The sequence below is a fragment of the Felis catus genome, chromosome B4 (assembly GCF_018350175.1).
Source record: "Felis catus isolate Fca126 chromosome B4, F.catus_Fca126_mat1.0, whole genome shotgun sequence".
Classification (NCBI taxonomy): Eukaryota; Metazoa; Chordata; class Mammalia; order Carnivora; family Felidae; genus Felis; species Felis catus.
In genome coordinates, this window is record NC_058374.1 from 81,569,946 (window position 1) to 81,580,754 (window position 10,809).

At 34.1% G+C, this 10,809-nt stretch overlaps 1 pseudogene; it reads right to left on the bottom strand.

Annotated features, from left to right (window-relative positions):
- Window positions 1–1,171: 1,171 nt before the first annotated feature.
- On the bottom strand, window positions 1,172–2,290 carry LOC101100980 (annotated as a pseudogene).
- Window positions 2,291–10,809: the final 8,519 nt, after the last annotated feature.

A 10,809-nucleotide genomic window follows, 5' to 3' on the forward strand; every position in this document is an offset into this window, starting at 1 on the left:
ATGAGAGAAATAGAGACAGAGATAGAGACTGAGTGGGAGAGAGAGAGATTATCTTGGGCATACAAAAGCAATTATCTACTTCAGGACAATTTGACTCTATGACTCGACAGCAGGTCATATAGTAAAACTGTAAGAAGCACCCTACAAGTACATAATTGTTATATTACAAAGCTTTCTAGATTTTTAAGTGGTATGTCACATATATAAAATAACAAGACACTATAGTAAACTACAATTCCAGCCAACATAACGAGCTTGAGAGTCTCTTATTGCACCTCTACATCCAACCCCAAAACTGAAGCCATAATCATTTTGGTATACATGTAAACGACTCTTTGCCACAAACTGATTGTGAAGTGCTGGTACCATAGACATAGCCTCTGGAATCAAGCAGAAATGATTTCAATTCTATCTTTCTTACTAGTCATGTGACCACGAGTAACTTATTGTACCTCTTAGAAGATCATTTTTTCACAAGATAAAATCAGAATAATTTATGCTATAAGTTTTGTTTTGTTTTTTAATGTGGATAGTATACTTATACTTATTTTATACTTTCAAATTAGCCTTAAAAACATCACAGAATAAAATACCTGGTTATTATTACATTATAAATGTAGACTCTAAGGAAAACAATTATAACACGTATAAGGAATAGCTGTTAAAGTATCAAATGTGATCTGTCTAGGCAGCATTTTATTCTTAATCAAAGTTACCCAGATTGAGTACACTTACATGAGTCAGTATTTACTTATTATATAGAATAAGATGTAGTATAAAATATATATACCATATTTTTTATTACACTAGCCTAGTGGGATTTCTTTTTAAATTCTCAAATTGGCATTTTAATCTCAACTTTCTACTCTTAAATATATTTATTTAAAAACAGTAGAGAAAGAATATCAAGACATAAAAAGCCAAACAAAGGAAAAATCCCAAGGAAGACACATCATTTAGTTGTTTTGAATTTATCAAGAGTTTACAGAAAATCAAATATAAGGACAAAATATACTGCACATGCATGGAAATAATTAAGTCTCCATGATCTAACGCATAAAGTTGATGAAAACAATCTTTCATATATTTGCTACAATTAAATGGAAGAAGAGGAGAGGAAAGGGTCAAATTTGAGAATGCTTACAATGGAACAGAAAAATAAAGTGTCAGTATTTTGCACAGGAAGGCATATATTGAGAAAAAAGAGCCAATGTAAACATCATGATACTTCAGAAATAAGTGAAAGAACAAGTATGATTATATACTGGATGATGCAATAGTGACATCGGGACCCAATCTAAACACTTCCTTTGCAAATTGCCTTATAAATTTCCTTATAAACCTCATTATGATTCTACTTGGATAAAGACAGGACTCTTTGTAGCAAGTTCTTAAATGCTTGCTTCACCTGTTGGTTCCTTAGAGTGCAAATAAAAGGGTTCAAAAGTGGTGTGACTGAGGTATTGAGAGTTGCTACTCCCTTCATTAAGGATATCCTCTGTTTGACCGAGGGTTTAATGTACATGAAGATGCAGCTGCCATATGAGAGCGAGATGACAATCATGTGAGAAGAACAAGTGGAGAAAGCCTTTTTTCTCTGGTTGGCAGAAGGGATTTTTAAAATTGTCAGGCAATATATGTGTACGGTAGAATCAGTAATGCCAAGGTGACCAGCAGAGTCACCAAAGCTAAGATGAAACTCATAATTTCCAACACATGTGTATCTGTGCAGGAGATCTGCAGGAGGGGAGCAGTGTCACAGTAGAAATGATCATTGGTACTGGAGTCACAGAAGTCCAGGCTTCTGTGGACTAAAATGAGTCCTGGAAAGATTATGAGGGAACCAGTGATCCAAGAGCTTAGGATCAGCTGGATACAGATTTTGCTGCTCATGATGGTTGTATAATGCAGGGGCTTAAAGATGGCAACATAACGATCATAGGACATGACAACTAGGAGATAAAATTCGGATGCTCCAAGAAGGAAGGCAAAAAATAACTGAGCTGCACAACGGTTATAGGAAATGGTTTTGTCCCCAGTTGCCATGCTTACAAGCAATTTGTAAATACACAGTTATATAAGAAATTTCTAAGAAGGAAAAGTTTTGAAGAAAGAAATACATAGGGGTCTTGAGATGAGAACCCAGCAAAGTAAGGGTAATGATAATTAAGTTGTCTGAGATGCTTAGCAAGTAGGTGAGAAGCAGGAAGACGAATAGCACAATCTTCACCTTTGGGTCCTCTGTCAATCCTGCTAAGATAAATACTGTCACAGTTGTACGGTTTTCCATCATTACCTCCTATTATGCTTCTGTTCTGGTAAAAATATCAAGAAAAATTATGTAAAGATATCAATTGTAAAATATTAAAATAACAATGTCAAAATATTAGTATTTGCTATTAATTATATATACTAATGGGACATTGTTTGAAATGATTAATGTAAGATAAATTCTAATAAAAGCTCTTACTTTGCTTTTGAGAAATGATAATGATTTTCTACAAATCTGATGAAATAAAAATCTATCTTATAAATTATCTTTATATTTTGACTTAGGTATATTTATGGTAATGAGATGAAGAAATGAACATGTAGGTGAAAACAATATTTCCTCTTTTCTCAATATGTAAGAACTAAAATGTCATAATACTTATACTCAGCCTGATGATTATATAAATATCATTGCCTCAAGGAACTGGCCATGAATGCAACAGAAGCAAGATGATAGATATATAAATACTTATGATGGGTGAAAACAGAAATCCAGCTTTAGGTTGGAGATAATCCTGAAAGTCATTCAGTAGAACAACCAGAGCTCTTCAATGGTTTGGCCTTTGCCACATCTGCTCAGGTAATCAACACTCTGTCTTGGTCCTATCTGACTTTTATTTCTGTAAGTCAGTGTAGTCTGTTTTGTCTTTATTCCGTCTCTTCATTTTACCACCTCCTATGCCATTCATTAAATTCATCTGATTGTGTAGTAAACCTGACTTGAACAGAATCAAACAGATTCGGTGTTTCTTCTGGTTACAGTTCTGAAAACAGGAAGAGAATCACAAAGTGAAATGCAAAATGAAGTGAATAAGAGTTCAGAAAGAAGGATAATGAAAAAGGGAAGAAAAGATAAAAGAAGTGGAAAAGAGATAAGACAGTAAGGGAAGACCATAAATTTAAATACTTACCATTAAGATAGGATTTTTCTTCAGATGAGACAATGACTTGTATCTGGCTCTTGGCTTCTTACCTGATGTATAGAATGAGTTACGGCAAAGCTCTAATTTACTTCTACATAAGAGAGTACAGAGGAGAAACTGTAGGCAACTTTACTTGGATGACCAGTCACTTGGCAAGTGTTCAGACACTTGCAGGTAATACTGACTGCCTCCAAATTATATGGTATTCAAGAGCTAAGCCAATTCAAATGGAGTTGATTGTGTGAAAATTATATAAGCTCTCATTAAGCTAAATGTCATGAAAACTCCTAGGTATAAACATTTCATCCCTTGGGGGCAAGTTTCTTGTTTGATGACTTCATTGATGCTTCTTTAAGGACTTCATTATCAATACAAAACATTTATTAAACAATTTAATAGATCCACGGAGAATGCATTGTTATACACTGAGGCGTCAAAGCAGTATAGGTCAATGTCCCTGTCTATCATGCTTTACCAACATATTGAGGAGACAGAATTTCTGCATGAATATAGCAATGTATAATGTGCCATAAATTTAAAGGTAAATGTGATTGCTTAGGGCAGTCAAGGGAGATTAATAAGAAAATATATTTTAAAAAAAGATGGATCCAAAGCTGTCTTGGAGACATATTAGGAAGTAAAGTAAGGCATTTTAGGTAGGATAAGAAGTGTGGAAAAGGTACATAAAAATAAAAACTCATGAATTAATAAAAACTCATCAGAGAGAATATGATAATTTTTCTCCAGGGAATAGTTAAGGTTCTAGACATTCTAGCTATTAGTGCCAAAGTATAATAACATTTTCCTAGTACTTACAAACATTCTCCCAAACCTAAGGGACAATTCCCAAGGAACTTAATTGTATTACAATGGCTATAGTCATCTGAGTCAAAAACAGACCCATCATCCCCACAAGTAAGAATGATATCAAATCAGACCTAGTTTTTCTCCTGCTAACCCAACTCCCTAGAGATACACTGGAACAGTGTATTATAATATGTTTAGCAAGCCCATTACTTTTATTTATGTTTACATTAAAACATGCAAGAGAATTTTCCCTCCTTTCAAAATCATGAACAATTGTTTTATTCAAAAATGGTATTTCAGTTCAAAACATTTGGAATGCAGGAAGGCAATCCTAAGGGGAAGTATATAGCAATACAGGCCTAACTCAAGAAGCAAGAAACATCTCAAATACACAACCTAACCTTACACCTAAAGGAGCTAGAAAAATAACAGAAAATAAAGCCTAGAGTCAACAGAAGAAGGGAAATAATAAATATTAGAGCAAAAGTAAATGATATAGAAAGAAACAAAAAAAATTAAAAAAGTAGAACAGATCAACAAAATGAAGAGCTGATTCTTTGAAAGAATTAATAAAATTGGTAAACTTCTAGCCAGGCTTATCAAAAAGAAAATTGAAAGGACTCAAAATCACAAATGAAAGAGGAGAGATAACAGCCAATACCATATAAATATAAATAATTATAAGAGAATATTATGAAAAATTATATGACATCTAACTGGGCAATCTCAAAGTAATGGACAAATTCCTAGAAACATTCAAACTACCAAACTTGAAAGAAGAAATAAAAAATTTGAACAGACCCATAACCAGCAAAGAGATTGTATCAGTAACCAGAAATCTCCCAACAAACAAAAGTCCAGGGCCAGATGGCTTTTCAGGAGAATTCTGCCAGACATTTAAAGAAGATTTAATGCATATTCTTCTCATATTGTTCCAAAAAATAGAATGAAAAAAAAACCCTCCAAACTTCTTCTACGAGGGTAACATTACCTTGATTCCAAAACCTGACAAACACCCCACTAAAAGAATTACAGGCCAACATCCCTGATGAACATGGATACAAAATTTCTCAACAAGATACTAGCAAATTGAATCCAACAGTACATTAAAAAGAATTATTCACCACAATCAAGTGGGATTTATTCCTGGGCTGTGTGTTCAATATTTGCAAATCAATCAATGTGATACACCATATTAATATAAGAAAGTATAAGGACTATCTGATCCTCAGTAGATGCAGGAAAAGCATTTGACAAAATACAACATCACTTCTTGATAAAAACCCTCAACAAAGTAGGGATAGAAGGGTAGAGAGAATGTACCTCATAAAGGCCATTTACAAAAGACCCACAGTTGACATCATCTTCAGTGGGAAAAAATTGAGAACTTTTCCTCTAAGGTCAGGAACAAGACAGTAATAGTGGCTCTCATCATTACTATTTGACACAGTACTGGATGACTTAGCCCGGGCAATCAGAAAAAAAAAAAAAAAAAGGAATAAAAGGCTTCCAGATAGTTAAGGAAGAAGTCAAACTTTCACTATTTGCAGATGATGTGACACTTATGTTGAAAACCCAAAAGTCTCCACCAAAAAATTGCTAGAACTAATACACAAATTCAGCAAAGTTGTAGGATATAAAATCAATGTACAGAAACCTGTTGCATTACTATACACCAATAATGAAGAAGCAGAAATAGAAATCAAGGAATCAATCCCATTTACATCAGAAACCATAAGGTACCTAGGAATAAACCTAACCCAAGAGGTAAAAGATCTGTACTCTGAAAACTATAGAATACATATGAAGGAAATTGAAGAGGACACAAAGACATAGAAAAGCATTCCATGCTCATGGACTGTAAGAACAAACATTGTTAAAATATCCATACTACCCCAAAGAAATTTACACATTTAATGCAATCCTTATCAAAATACCACTAGTGTTCTTCATGGAGTTAGAACAAACAATCCTAAAATTTGTATGGAATCACAAAGGACCCCAAATAGACAAAGCAATGCAGAAAAAGAAAAGAAAAGCTGGAGGCATCATGATTCTGGACTTCAAGCTATATTACAAAACTAGTCATCAAAACTGTCCGGTACTGGAATAAAAAGAGACACTGAGATCAGAACACAATAGAAAACCCCAGAAATGGACCCACAACTATATATTCAACTAACCTTTGACGAAACAGGAAATAATATCCAATTGACAAAAGTCTCTTCAACAAAGGGTGTTGGGAAAACTGGACAGCAACATGCAGAAGAATGAACATGGACCACTTTCTTATACCATACACAAAAGTAAATTCAAAATGGATGAAAGGAATGAGAGAAGATATTTGCAAATGACATATCAGATAAAGGGTATATCTATAAAGAATTCATCAAACTCAATACCCTAAAACCAAATAATCCATTTAGGAACTAAGGGGAAGACCTGAAAAGACATTTTTCCAAAGAAGTCATCCAGATGGGCAACAGACACATGAAATAATGTTCAATATCACTCATCATCAGGAAAATACAAATCACAACCACATTGAGATACCATCTCACAATTGCCAGAATTGCTAAATTTGAGAACACAAGAAGCAACGGTGTTGGCAAGGATGTGGAGAAGAGGGATCTCTCTTACTCTATTGGTAAGATTGCAAACTGGTGCAACCACTCTGGAAAACAGTATGGAGGTTCCTCAAAAAGTTTAAAATAGAACTACCCTATGACACAACAATTGCACTACTAGGTATTAACCCAAAGGATACAAAAATACAGATTTGAAGGGATACATGAAGGGATAATTTCAGATCCTCTGTAATTAAAATCAGAATAACTTAAATATATTAATATAAAGTACTCAGAGTTTTAGAGAGATTTATTTTCAAAATGTGGATTATAAATCAGTCTACAAAACACTAAAATTTACAAACTATTATCCTTAAAGGTATATAAACAGAATTATTCAGGCAAAGTATTTTGTTTATGATGGTCTCATTTTTATATTTCTATTGCAGGATGAAGCACTTAGATTTATATATTTTTTTCTTTCCAAGCATCACACTGAAATGTGTAATTTTTATAATAAGTTTTAACACTTGTGGACATTTTGTGATTAGCTATTTCTAGCTTAGATCAACAATTTCTAAAAAAATTTTAATGTTTATTTATATTTGAGAGAGAGTGCGCAAGCAGGAGAGGGGTAGAGAGAGAGACAGACAGAGACAGAATCTGAAGCAGGCTTCAGGCTCTGAGCTGTCACCACAGAGCCTGATTCAAGGCTCAGACCCACAAACCCTGAGATCATGACCTGAGCCGAAACTGGACACTTAACTGACTGAGCCACACAGGTGTTACTAGATCAGCAATTTAAACTATCCAGGTATCTTTTATTCTTCATATTCAATGTGTTTTTAAGTCAATACAGCACAGTACTAAAATTAAGCAATGATTTATCCTGTCAAGTGATTATGGTTTATTTCCAGGGAATTCTGTAAACTGTGCGCATATGTCTCCAAGGAATTCAGCTCCAAAAGCAATGTTTCCCTGAGGATCTTTGGCTTGCTTCCTATGTAAGAGATGCCAAAATACACAGACTCCTTTTTATATTCTTCAACTATGTTCTCAGAAGATTCTGTACAAAATGCAGTATCTTAAAGTACCAAGCGCCCCCTTTACCTTCATTAATTTGTGAATACCTATTTATTGTGTGCTTGAAATGTATCAAGCACTCTTCTGTGTCCAGGGTATACGTCCTGACAGCTCCCCTGCTCCCTTCTACCATGTGAAGACCTAGTTAAAAGTGTATGAAATCTATGCAGCAGGCTCTTACCAGACACCAGATCTGTTGGCACCCAGATCTTAGACTTTCTACCTCTAAAGCTGAGAAATAAATGTTTGTTGTTCAAGGCACCCAGTTACAGTATTTTGTGATAGCAGCCCCAACAGACTAAGCAAAAATAAAAACAGAGAATTCATTGCCAACAGACTTGTCCTGCAAGAAATGTTAAACAAAGTTCTTTAGGGAGAATTCAAATGATATAGGTCACAAATTCTGATCTACATCAAGAAAATAAGAGTGTTGAAGAAGTAAAGGGATAAGTACATTCAATTGCATTTTCTACAAAACTGACATTCTGTATAGCACCAACCATTTATTAAAATTAATTACAAAGCCAATACCATGAGTATGTTTCTGTCTTTAATAATAGGCGATATTCTGAGATCCAAATTAGATTATCTCTGAACACCTTCCTCCTTCACTCCCTGTTTTCTTCTTTATTTCCATCATATACTTTCCTACTTTCCTTTTCCATTATTTATTATTTCCTTCTTTCTTGCTTTAATCAACAGTTTTAAGGAGAAACTTTATCTGACAAGATTGGCAAGTGGGGTTATAAAAATTTACAAAATGCCTTTCATAGTGGCAACCTGGACATGTGATAGCTTTGAAGAGTCAATGGTCCCAAAGTTCATACATTTGAAGAATGACATAAATTTACAGAATCAAGAAACCAAGCTAACTCCAAGCATGACTAAATGCCTAAACAAATCATAATCAAACTACTAAACACCGAAGACAATGAGAAAATCTCAAATCTGGCTACAGATAAAGGACGAATTACATACTATGAATATTAGAGAACAAAGGCTTAAACAATTTCTGACTTCTTTTCACAAGCTATGGAGACCAGGAAACATAGGGCACCTTTAGAGTGCTGAAACAAACAAGCAAACAAACAAACAAACAAACAAAAAACTACTTGTCAATTTAGAATTCTATACAGTACAACTATGCTTCAAACATTACAGGGAAATAAAGACATTTTCACATAAAATCAAACTAAGAGCATTTTTCTGTAACACATCTGCACTACAAGAAATGCTGCAGGAAGTTTGTCAGCTGAAGAAAACTGAATCCAGCCAGAAAGCTGGAATTTCAGGAAGAAATTAGAAATAGCAAACATTTTAAACATGGGGTAAATATTGAAGACTGCATTTTTAAAATAAGCTTGAAATAAAGTAAAAGTTCATCACAAAGAAATTTAAATATTCACATATTTAAAAGACTCTTTTAAAAATACTGTAACAAAAATTCTATCTTTTTTTTTAATTTTTTTTTTAATTTTTTTTTTCAACGTTTATTTATTTTTTGGGACAGAGAGAGACAGAGCATGAACGGGCGAGGGGCAGAGAGAGAGGGAGACACAGAATCGGAAGCAGGCTCCAGGCTCTGAGCCATCAGCCCAGAGCCCGACGCGGGGCTCGAACTCACAGACCGCGAGATCGTGACCTGGCTGAAGTTGGACGCTTAACCGACTGTGCCACCCAGGCGCCCCACAAAAATTCTATCTTAAGTAAAAGTTCAGTGGATGGGCTGAGGAGCAGAAAGATGATTATAAAACAAAAGAGTCAAAAAAAAAAGAGTCTGTTAACTTAGAGATTAATAGAGACCACTCAATTTGAAAAACAAAAAGTCAAATATATATATTTAACAAACAGAGCCTCTGTGACCTATGGGACAATATCAAAAGATCTAACATGTGTGTAATTTGAATTTTAAAAAGCAGAGGATATTATAAGTCAGCACTGTCCAAAAAAATATAATGCAAAACACAAATGTAAGCAACATTTGTCATTTTAAATTTTCTAGTAACCTTATTTTTAAAAAGTAAAGAGAACAGGTGAAATTGATTTCAATAAGATATTTTAACCAAGTATACCCAAATGATTATCATTTCAACATCTAATACATATTTAAAAGTTAAAGAGATATTTTACTTTTTTTGTACTAAGTCTTTGAGATGTGAGGTACATTTACATTCACAGCACATCTCAGTTTGGACTAGCCACATTTCAATTTTTAGTGGCTACCAAATTGGATAGTGTAAACATAGATAATGTAAATGGTTTGTTGTTAACTTCTTCATTTTGGCTTCTCAGAAGCTTCAGACCAAATTTATGGTAAGTATGAAAAAACATGTGGAAATTAAAAAACACTCATAAACAACTAATGGGCCAAAGAAGAAGTTGCAAAGGAAATTCGAGAACACTTGAAGACAAATGAAAGCAAACACACAAGATACCAAAACTTATGAAATACAATGAAAGCAGTGTTCAGAGGCAAAATTATAGCTTTAAACATCTGCTTTAACAAAAAAATAGCTCATATCAATAATCTAATTTCAAAATTCCAGATTTAAATTTTAAAAAGAGCAAAATTGGGGCACCTACGTGGCTCAGTTGGTAAAGCTTCCAACTTCAGCTCAGGTCATAACCTCATGGTTGTGGGTTCAAGCCCCATGTCAGGGTCTGTGCTGACAGCTTGGAGCCTGGAGCCTACTTAGGATTCTGTGTCTCACTCTCTCTTTGCCCCTCCCCTACTCATGCGCTCGCGCGCGCGCGCTCTCTCTCTCTCTCATTAAATGTTAAAATTTTTTAAATTAAAAAAGAGCAAAATAAACCCAAAACGAGCAGAAACAAGTAAATAATAATTAGAGTGGAGATAAATGAAGTAGAAGAGAGGGAAAAATAGAGAAAAATCAACAAAACCGAAAGTTGGTTCTTTCAAAAGGTCAACAAAAGCAGACAAGCCTTTAGCTTGATTGACAAGAAGAGAGGAGAGAAGGTTCAAATTGCTAAAATCAGGAATCAGAGTCATTATTACTGACCTTCTGAAAATAGAAAGGAATATAAGAATAAATACGAACAATTGTGCATGGACAAATTAGCATAATTGAAACATTTGTAAAAACCCACAAATTACCACTTAACTCAAGGTTGAACAGAATATCTAATACACCTGTAGT